Raw genomic sequence first — 11,714 nt, 5'->3', positions numbered from 1 at the left:
ATCTGATTTATTATGGAGAAGGTGAGGGTAAAACATTGAGGGATTTCCCTTTAATCAGATCTCTTAGGAGTCCATGCAGTGGACCAATACCCCAATGAGTTCCCTTTTAAAAAGCCGGGAATATTAGATTGGCTGCACACTGCCTCAGTTTTAGCTTCAATCAGGGGGAATTGGTGAGGATTTTGTTAAATCTAAGAGCCTTTCACATGTCTGAAAAGTTCATTTCTCTTCATCTATTAACTCTGAATAAAAACCTACCATCACTTATGCATTTGTCCATTTATAAATCCTCAAGCTCGTGAGCTGTAGATCTGAGCCCAAATTTTGAGCTTACGGATGACCAATCACAGAGGTGCGTGCCTCAGAGCTGAACCACAAATGGGTCCTTCACAGCATTGTAAATCAGGACCTCAAAGAGTATTATTTAGCCTCAAGCAAAGAGAGCTTGTTTATCAGATGGTGCCTGAGTCTAGGATAAAAACCTCCCCATAAATCTGGGTACCTTTTATGTGCTCATGGAGACTGGCTGGCTCATTCTGAGTTTAAGGCTCTGAAGAATGCAGCGGTTAGCATGGCATTCATGTCAAAGAGCGTATGTTGTATGATGAGTACCTGAAGACTAGTTCTAATGGACGTGGTTTATGAGACGTTCAAACATATTCTAATTGGTCGATCTGGTAATGCAATCTCAGTGAGACCTGCGTCCCAGTGGAGCATTGCCTTAACTTAGCAATTTGATTCAAGTGCAGACAAACAAACCATAAACCACAAATCAGTGACAAATCATAACACTTAAAGGGTGAATTCAAGGTGAATCTTGTCACTATACAGGTTCAATAAGCATTGTCAATTTTTCACTTAAAGTGTCAGTGGGTGCCGCGCTACGTCCCACAGTGTGCTACATGTAAGTTATCACGACTGCAGCGCTCCAGCGGGTAATTTTCTGAACATTTTATTTTGTTGTCTGATATATTGCCGCTCAGATATGGCAATGCTAAACCCCAGATGATAAATCAAACGTGCAGTGGCTGCCTCTGATAACTCAATAAGCACCTGGACTCCTCCTAACATGTCACACCTGCACTTCCACGTATACCACTCTCATTCTCGGGCCTCACTGGGGGGCTCAATACACCTGCCAAGTGCATTTCAGAAGCCTAGCAGCTGGGAGAGAAACATCATGCATGCTTAATTAGGAGGTTCAGGAACCATGGGAAGTGGTTGGCAATTTCCAATACACAGTATACAGTATATTCCTAGCTATATGAAAATCCATTCATTTGTATATCATCAGCAAGACAAAAAAGGGTGATTTCAAAAACTTATTTATAAAAAAAGAGGATTTAATGCCTGAAAAATTATAAATGATCACGTCTTCCATACATTAAAATGCCTCTGTTAAAATATACGTAACATGCTTTTCTCAAACAACACTGAGTGTATTCTGAGATGGAAATTGTTCTTACAGTATTTTAAACAAAGAACATGAACAATTAAAGCTTATTCTACTTTCACACTGCAGACTATTAAATAGACTTGATTTAACAAGCATATTTAACAAGAGAACACCAAGGGGAGACTTTGTTGATCAATATTATTGCATACTTTCTATCCAATCAATTTAGTATCTCCTTAGTGGCTATTACCAAGTGTAATAAATAGGGAGCTTGTTTAAGAAAATAATAATATACTGATTCACAAACCCCAGAGGCATTTATTAAATTGCATGGCAAAATGTTCAATGTCATATACAGACAAAACACAAAAAGGCCATTCAATGGATAGATTGTGTACTCCCAGACTGTCAACAAGTATTTAAGTCAAACATTGACTTTCAAACTCTCCAGTTGAACTGAACTATTCAGCAAAAGTATGATCAAGCATCATAAATGTTTATAGTCAGATCAGATTTTTATAAATGGCTTATATTAACTCACAAAAACATTTCATTTACAATTTCTGCACTTTATAACCAGCAGGTGGTTGGCAATTGAAATTCTAATTGCTTGATAATTGCTTGATTGTTCTAGAAATCTAGAGTAAGACAAACCAAACAGTAAGTTTGGGGCCAGCACAAACTATTCTGAATTCAGAGATAAATGTTTCCTTGAGCTGAGACGTGTCCTGCAGAAAAACTCACTCATAAGTTGTACTACAGCTGTGTTATGGGCACATGCACTGAGGCAGACAGGAGGTTACATTTCCAATGAATCTTTTACTGTTTTACGGGGCCAATCTTCTCAGCAGTCTGAGAGTATTGCTTATAAGGTGCGAGTCTTATCAACACTACACAAGCTATGTGTTTATCACAGACTTTGAGTCATACGGCCAATTCTGATATGAGCTCCAGCATTGCAACAGAGGCTATAAACCCTATAAGGGAGTGAGGAGGAGAGAAGCAGTATGATAACTCAGAGCGTCCTGCTGTAATTATGGTATTCATGAAAAGATGAAATAGAGTGCAGACTAAATCTGTAGCTCCAGGCAAAATCAACAGCTTGGCATTACGCCGTGACCCCTGCCTATCTTGAGGATACGGCAAACATACCAAAACTTTGCTGCTTATTTCATCAGTCAAGAGTGAGGGAATGAAGTGCATCGATTGCTTGTGATTATTAACTAGACTGAGATAAGCCCTCTCCTTATTATGCAGATTACTGAGGCTCCCCGCTCCAGCATATTGTACAGATGCAAGGGAGCAGCTGCTCTTACAGATGGTGGGTACACGGATCTATCATTATGCCTCCATTGTCTCCACTTCAATTGTTTGGGGGACAACAGAACTGCATCAAAGAGGAATCCGACTGCAATGAATTAAGAAAGAGAAACGAAAACCATCAACTAAATTTATACACCGGAGGCCGTGGAATGGAGAGGAGCGTAAAGCTGAAGCTATTTCATATATACAACCATGGAGTCGCCCAGTCATGTATACTGTACCCAAATCTGTTGGATGCAGCACTGTGCACCAAACATATGTTGTTTGTTTATTAACAAACTGATATTAATTCAGGATGCAGATATTGATTCAAATAAGAAAAAAAATATACACTTAAAGCAAAAAGTCTACAACCAAATAAATAAATGAATAAATAAATAAGTAATCTGCTCCGAAAAATATGGCAGCTAATTTTTTAGTTTTCTTTTTTTTCCCTCCATATACTAACTGAAATTTGGATTTCATGTTTACCCCCCTCCTTGTTAGTGCAAATTAAAGAATCAGTCATCATCATGACACTTATTTGCTTTCAAATACCACACTGCTGACGGCTCCAGAATTTAAAATATTAGATCGTCCCATAAAGCCAACCACAGCGAGGGGAGAATATGCAGACAGCGTCAATTTTGCCCTTAAGGAGAACCTCTGGTTGTCCATTTGACTCGCCACACCTCCTGCTGTGCACTGCTGAGATCAGGACACTGGTAGCTCCTCTGATCAAACATGACATTACACCAGAGAGAATTACATGCTCAGATTATAACAGAGAAGGTCACACTGAGTTGTAAGTCATGACAGCAGTCTCACACCATTCTGATGATACTACTTTAAGAATTAATGCAGTGACATTAAAGTGAGCACAATACAAGTTTCCGACCCTCGTCAGGCAAGCTGGGAATTTAAGGTTAGATGGAAATACCCCTAGAGGTATTTACAAATTACATTTTTAATAATTTTTCTTAGGCACTGTGTCGATCCACCATGCTGTGTGACACAAACAAAAAATAATGATGCAACACATACTTTAGCATCCGTAGTCAAAGCTCATACTGAATGTCAAACATAGGATCAGATAAATGAGAAGAGACAAACTAAAAAGTACAGTAGTTAAACCAAGTTACAGCCTTGTGCTGAAGTCACTTGAAAAAACTAATCTAGAACTAGTCGTGGTATTTTTGCATCATTATCATTTATCGGAGAGGAAGAGAGAAACTGACTAACTGACATCTTTCAGTGATAAATGTTGCATTGAACAATGTGCACACTGCAACAATTCCAGGAATATAACATTCAAAATATGTTTTTTGTGTTAACAGCATTCACAAACCTAACAGTGTTATTGAATTGTATTGCTGTGGTGGCAGACAGAAGAATAAGCCCCATGAAAAGGTCCAGCCCTCATTATCCCATCATTTTCTTGCATACCAGTGTCAGTATGGAAAATTACGCTTAAACCAGCAACCACAGACGGCAACTCAATAATGTCCACAAGATAACCAGATTTCATTTTTATATACAAATATCAAGGATGGATCTTGGATATTGATGATTTTTGTATTCTCTTCTGTATAAAGGCAGCCACTGATTACAAAGATAGTTCAACAACAAACTGCCAGATGCATGCTAGCATCCACACAGTAGTATGCAGTAATTCCCACAAGGCACAGAGAAATAACATCACTTGCTCCAAATAGAAAATCAATTCCTTAGCAGAATATTTTCTGTTTTCAATATCCTGAAGAAGCTGCTATCTTCAGATGACCTCAGTATAAATTAATAAATCTTTTTTCGTACTATATTTATTCAGTATTGAACTTGAATGGATGGCATAAATACAACTTGCAAACAATTCAGCGCCTCCAAATATACATTGCATGTGAGTAAAAACACACAAAGGGCGCAGGAGACTAAGTATCTGTATCCCAACAACTCAGAAAGCTATATTTCTAAACTAATTCCTTAACTCGTATCTGCCGTATTCAAATAAATAACAGTTTTCCTTTCTTCAGTCATGTGTCATGGGTGGATAGATTGAGCTCCTGTCAGAGCACAAAGCTCCCCTCAGAAGTCCACATTGCCTCGTCTGTTGTTAGGACCTGGTCCACATGGGGCCAGATTTGATTGGAAAGCCCAAGGGGAGGAGTTCCACCAGTCACAGGGGCATTGTTAGTGCCTCAAAATGGCCAGAGAAGAATGACTGATTATGCAACCACAGCCAGGGTTACTAATAGGAATTCTATTTGAATTTCTAACATAACAGATGTTTGCTGGGCACCTCCATGGAGTGCGCATACACAGTTATGCTAATTCGCCAGTGTTTCCCTTCAAGTTAGCTCAGAGTCATTAGAGCACACAGCTAGCTTGGATCCCTCTGTCAAACTAATAATTGGCCATTATTGATATTAATTAACATTTTTGCTCTCTATGTCCTTTTTGACCTGCTATCTGTTAGTAAATCCAGTTACGGAGTCCTATTAGGGCAATAAAATCTACAGGACTGTATAGCAGTTGTGAGCCATTTATCAGAAAGAGAACATAAAGCCAATTAGGAATGGGTGCAGACAGTTGTCTTCATTCTCCACTGACTACTTCTTGATCTCCATTAAAAATTGCTAATAGGGCAGATACTGGTTAACAAAAGGGAGAAGGAGTGGGGGGTTGCCATTGCTCACTCCTACCCGTGATGACAGGTGAAAAGGACCAGTAGTATTCTTGCTTGATGAGGCTACACCATCATCAGCTGCTGTTTTTTTCTTCAGTCTTTTTGTTGAGGGGCATCATGGTGCACCTTCCTCTCTACTGCTGGTTAATCAAATTAATTGGCCTAAAAGTAGAAGACAAAAAGCTATTAAACTGTTAATCGTTCAATCCTCCAAAAGTAATAGCCTTTGGTCTCTCTGCTATTATGATGCAATGAGCATCGGAAACACTGTACACCATAGGTTTATGGGCTCAGATCAAGAAATCCTAATAGGTGTATATTGACTGGTTTATTTTCCACAAAACTCCTAAGGGACTGGTGGTTGCAAGAAAATATATCAAAAAGGCTATCAACAATGGTTGGGTCTTCTGTGTAAAATCAATAGCGAGTCATAGACGGTTTGAGTTTTCACAGTTCTCTCTCGTCACTTAAAGGACTGTAGGCTATGTGATGCCTGGAAGGACCCGTGAGATTTTTGTAACATAGCAACCGTGCTATATGTTTGAAAGGACACAGATTAGTAATAACCTAATCTGTTTTGCCTTTCCTGAAAACACTGTAAGCTGTTGTTTTGAACTTGATAACAGGTTATTGCTGCTCTAACCGGACGCTTTGGGAACGCATGTTTTATTTTTCTAGAACAAAAGAGCTCAGCAGTATAAAGGATCATGGGTTGTTGTTTAAGGAGGTAGTCTAACATAACCAATGTGAGTAACAACTTATGTTCCTGCTCCCTGAATCCAGATGCTACCGTGGCAGTCTAGGTTTATGACAAGAGGTATAGTGGTCCCTTAAATGAGCAGTATTTAATAGCCTGGATTCAAGTGTAAAGGCTTTCTCCCCTGTGCATTACTCCGAGAACCTAATTACAAGTTTCATCATCAATCATGAGCATTATTTATTCAGCAAAATGAATTTCTAATTAATAACTGATGAGCATTATGGCCTTGAAGACTGTAAAGCAATTAATTATGGTTGGCAACAGGGAATATCCCTGTAAAGGACTATCTGGTGCACAGTCACAGCACAGCGGTGCCAACAGGCTAATGTCCACAAAGAGGAGGCACTGGATTGTTTTTTCACCTAGGCTTTATTGAGATAATTACTTTCATGAATGTTGTCTAGGGGCTGTCATACTGTTGCCGATGTAATAAACACCGGAAAACTGTATTTAAAAATTGTTAAATACTGCTTTGAACTGCCATCTTCTACACTCTGTGCTCCCACCCTCTATCCTCACAGATGTTTTGTTTTGCTTTTTTGATTTTCTCAGACAGCAAGAAGGCCCAGAGTGCATTTTTTAGACATGATACTTTGTACTGTATCAGCTCTGTAGACTTTTTTATGGCGAACATCACACGTTAAAACATCAAGGGCACAATCACTGTTGCCATTTCTATGGTTTCTGAAGAAATCTCTCCTTATAGAAGATTAAAAAAGTGCAAAGGGTGGATTGGCTGCTACTGCCAATGTCCGGAGCCGCAGAACTACATACAGCTGCAAGCTTTATGATGAATTTAATGCCAATAAATTATACAAATTTGAGCAGCAATTACACTGATTCATAAAATTAACAAAACTATGCACAGGCTCACTTAATGTTAATATGCAATATGTATTTTTATTCTGTTGTAATTACTTGTAGATTTTTAACTAACATTGCTCAAATGTTTATCCATGCATTATTTTAGTAGTAGTTGTAGTATTAACGACTAAATTTGATCAGTATTTATACAACTTATTTGTTTTAGCTTTTTGCTAATCTATAGCAAAGCTGTTCAGTAGATGTAATCTAAATGTGAATCAGTCTATAAACATTTAAATTTATAATATGTGTTATCATATTTGTTAATATTGCAGTTTTGCTTGCTTAATATCCCAAAATCCATCACTGCACGTACAACTACGTCATTCCACACTCACAAAATGTCAAATTTTGGTGATGTGATGTTTTTTCGTCATTGAAGTTGAATCATTAATTCAGAACAGTTTTTGGGGAGTGTTTCGAAAACAGCGTCATAAAAGAAAAGCAGATAACAGCAGCAAACAGAAACACTAATTACGTAAGTGCTGTAGAGATACTGTATGTCATAAGAAGAGATTCAAAAGTCAGCACTGATTGTGCAAACCTGACCTCGTTCAGGAGGGTTTACACAGAGTGGTCACCTGATGGCAAAGGCCCGCTCTTGTTTAGGAGGGAAAGAAAAGAAATGTGCAAGTTAATTCAATTTTCAATTTCCAAGTTAATAATGACTTTTGGGGATATATTTAATGTACATTATCACACTTCTCCCAGCCATATAAATCATTTAAACAATACTTAAAGCATTCTTTAGACATTTGCTCCATTGCAATTTTGCCTAAATTACATATATTGTATACTACAGTGTGTAGAGGAACAGGCTTAAATCTTCACATCACTGCAATTGTGCTGTGTTGACCTAATTCTTTTCAAGGTTCATTTCACCGATAATACATTTGTTATAACCATGGGTCAAGCACAGACTGGTTAAAATGAAGGCAGATTAGTATACATCTTCATTCAGGCATTACAATAAAATAGACACATTAGGGAAGAGACACAAAGAAAGTCAAAATAATGATAAAGAACCATGAGAGGCTATAATTCTTTCATTTAGAAGATGGAAATCAGTGAAGCAGCTCCGTAATTTATCTGTTGTTTCAATTCAGCACAATTTTTTTTGCACATTTGTGACAGTTTTTTTCTTTTTGCATATATTCATCTCACACACAACTGTATCTGCACAAAACAGAGATGGATTGAGTCATGCATGGCTGTTTGAGCTATCCAGAGTAAACGTAATAAATGTGCATGACTATAACGCTGAATTGCAGCAGTGTCTTAATGTATGTGACTGCTTCCTTATGGGTTGAAAGACAAAACAGGATTTGTGCAGGTCTTTTAATTATGTATAAAGTTACTTGTTGTGAGTACATGGCACGTGCCCGTGTGTTATATGCCTTGTGTCAGGTTAGATGTCATTGAGATTGAGACATATGTAAGTTTTAACAGTCTCTATTCAGACTCAAGACAATTTAGTGAGTGTGTTTTGTGTGTGACTCTCTGTGCTCACTGGTTCATTCAAAATATATACATTTCTTTTATCTTTCAGTTTTGCATACATAGCATAGATAACACACTAAATTATGTACTTTACTATTTTGTTAACATTAAGTAATATGTGTTGAACAATGGATGTCAATCAAGTTCACTTACAAAAAAATGCAGCCAACTTTGAAGTAGAAATCATCACATGAATACAATAAAGTGAAATTATTACTTCAATTTCTTAACTGTCTCCTGAACTGTCATTTGACTAATTTCCCTGTTGTGAAGAGCTTCTTTATTTCTGCTGACCATTACAATGTGGAACCACAAATTACTTAAGTGAGCTGAGATTTTTTAAATGTATGAAGTCTATCATTGACATGTCCTACAGTCATTTACAGTCTGCAGTAGCTACTCAACAATGGCGTTATGTTTTTCGTATTATATTGGTACAATATTAAATGGACTGTCAGTCTGTGCATGTTAGACGGAGGCTCCGCAGATAACAGGAAAGAGCAGGACAAATATTCCTAACAACACCCACATCAGAATTTTCACACCACGTTCGTCTGTGTTGACCAGTGCAGCAGGAGATTCCAGTAAGACTAGAGTGAACACACCCAGGTAGTTACCCACTAGTTTACCGCCATAATGTGTCCATTTAACAAAGGCTTGTCAGAAAACATAGCCCACTTTCACTGGTTGTTTGCACATATTTGTTTCAAAAAATCATGGATGTTTGGCTAAAGCACTATCTCGCAAATGAAACACGTAAAACACTGACTTGTGAACAGCCAAGGAAAAAGGGAGGGACAGGTACTTCATTGATGAATGCACTTTTGGGATGCTGTTTGTCAGCTGTCACTGGACTCTTTTGTCTTTTAACTTTGCTTTTATCACACTTTTATTGTTACATAATTATGAAGTGTGAGTGAATTATTTGGTCTTGTTCTCCTGTTTGCAAACCAGCTTGCCTCAAATTGCCACCCAGGGGATGGACAAAGTATTTAAATAGAACTGAATTGGGAACTGAATGGACTGCACAAGAGTGTGTGCACAAGCAAAGCACCAGAAACAGACAAAGTAAAATATACTTCATTTCACCAATCTCAGCACTGCATTAAACACTTCTAAATGTGGTGAGAAGAAGATGAAATGAAAGACAATCCCTTTTGAGTAATAGATGAATGATTTGCGAAACACTACACAGTGTATATGTTTAATAATACTGTCAACTAGAACTACACAACCCTGGAAAGCTATCATGGAGGCATTCTTTTTATCTTCCAACTCAACTATTCTCATGATGAACAGAAAAAAAACTGTCCATGTCACTAAGTAGTCATCACCCTGTGAGGCTCATCTGCATTTATTTATGCATTGCTAAGTGTACAACTTGAACAGTCCTGGTCTGGTATCTCATCTGCCTCAAAACCTCTACATATACGTCATAGTCCAGACCACAGGTTATATTTGTTGCCTAATACAAGATAGGAAGCGTTTGCATATGGTGATAACATTGGCAACAAACTGATATAAGAAATCTGCGTTAACTTACTTCTGCCACTGCCCTTGATGGAGGTACCAGTCTTACTATTGGAGGAGGTGCCCTGGCACATTGTTGTTGCTGCCTGCTGCTCCTATAAAGGTTCAAATATAAAGGACAAATTCAGGCACAGTGAGTTCAGTTTGGTTCAACCTCTTGTAAAGTCACTCAAGTTACCTTTTGTTTCCAGGTGAAACGCACTGCAGCATCTCTGCTACACCTGTTGCGCTAGCTAGCTAGTTAGCGTTAGCCATTTGTGGTAAATTAGCTAGCAAATATGAAAACTGCTCGGGTCAGTTGTTTTCCTCCAACTGAACTCATTCTCTCTTAAGCCTTCACACAATTTTAGCCGTCAGTTTTGTAAAATAACACAGTAGTGTTTGCTAGATTAAAGACGTATTAGCTAGCTTCTCAACTGTGACTGTTGACAAAGTGACATGACACGTTGCTTATAAGTATTCATATTTACGTTTAACGTCCCGCGCTGATTGGATAGATGTCTTGCTGCAATCCAGCGTTCCTATTGGCTGATGTAAATGTTGCAACGCTGGTCTCTACGTAGACTCTACGTCGTAGAGGCTGAAGGACCAGGCGCGCAATGTACGCTTGTTAAACTAAATGTGGACGCCGTTAAAATCATTTTAGCCCATTTCCACTTGCCATACCTGAGTTTGTTGTAAAAATCAAATTTTTAAACTTCCATTATTTTTTATGTAACCACCTGATGTTCTTATCTTATGCATATTCCTGTGTTACAAAACAGTGGGCCTATAAGTATGCAACACTTTCAGCAATAGTAATCAACTCTGGAGACAGAGTGGGTGTTTTTGAGCCGTGTGTGTTCCTGTGTGATAGTAATTGTATTTCCTCTTTTCTCGTAATGGATTACACATGATTGGTTGAATGAATTATATGCTGAACTAGCCAGAAGTCAGAGGGTCAGTTCATTATACATTATTCCACTTTTACAGCACTGCCAGCTCACCGCTGAAAGCATACTCCAGTCTGTGTCATCCTTCAAGATGAGTGAGACACATAGCAGAGACGGGACTGCGCACATCTTCTAACTGTCCTTCTCTGCAGGTCTTCAACGCATACACACACACACACACATGCTGAAAGCTCTCGTCTTTCCATCTGGTAAAGTGGGCTTTTGTGATTGATTTGTGGATTTGCTCCCTCTTTTTTTCCCTCCATTTAAGTGAAATAATGTATGGAAGCAATCTGGCGACAGACATTTTGGAAAATCTATTTGAAATCATTTCAGCTGAAGCCATGGCAGTTTGTCTTCTTAGGGGAGAGGAGCAAAGTATAATTGTCTGCAGTCTAGTAAAACACAGTATAACTGCCATCACACTTGACTGAGCTTATAGCCAGCTAGTCCCATGGCCTCTAGAAGATAGAGCAGTTAATGTTCCCTTTTATTTTAGAGGATATGTCACTTGTATCGCAGATTTATACCATGATACAGCAATTTTGTCCAAACAGATGGATAATGGTGTCACCAGCAAAAAGCCCTGTTTTTATTGAGTTTAGAGCATATTGTTTAGATAGGGACTGTGTTGAACAGCTCTGCCAGCGCTTTCTCTCTTTATCTCTCTAATCTTGCCAGTATTAGATTTGATCATTTTTGTTTGAAGGAGGAAAATGTGGCTGTAATGGCTTCCTAATAGCAAAC

The sequence above is a fragment of the Chelmon rostratus genome, chromosome 13 (assembly GCF_017976325.1).
Source record: "Chelmon rostratus isolate fCheRos1 chromosome 13, fCheRos1.pri, whole genome shotgun sequence".
NCBI lineage: Eukaryota > Metazoa > Chordata > Actinopteri > Chaetodontiformes > Chaetodontidae > Chelmon > Chelmon rostratus.
The sequence above is the reverse complement of the archived record's forward strand: the minus strand, read 5'-3'. Positions refer to the sequence as shown.